The sequence below is a fragment of the Corylus avellana genome, chromosome ca4, assembly GCF_901000735.1.
Source record: "Corylus avellana chromosome ca4, CavTom2PMs-1.0".
NCBI lineage: Eukaryota > Viridiplantae > Streptophyta > Magnoliopsida > Fagales > Betulaceae > Corylus > Corylus avellana.
In genome coordinates, this window is record NC_081544.1 from 26,264,819 (window position 1) to 26,265,048 (window position 230).

The 230-nt window shown below is 20.0% G+C and overlaps 1 pseudogene; it reads left to right on the forward strand.

Annotated features, from left to right (window-relative positions):
- LOC132179826 (protein NRT1/ PTR FAMILY 5.2-like) overlaps window positions 1-230 on the forward strand; it is a 7,853-nt pseudogene that overhangs the window by 3,074 nt on the left and 4,549 nt on the right.

Here is a 230-nt window from a genome sequence, read left to right on the forward strand (position 1 = left end):
TTTATTTATTCCCTTTTTTTTTTTTATTTTATTCTGTTTCTCCGTATCTCTTTTTTCTCAGTTATTTTTTATTTATTTATTTTAATCGGAGAAATAGAATCTGTAAGGTTTTTATAAAATACAAATATATAATTTGTTTTTTTTTATTTCTTTTGATTCTCTGTACATTCTCCAACTATATTTTTTTGATTTCAAGATTGAGTTTGATTCTGTTTTCTTCAACTATATAT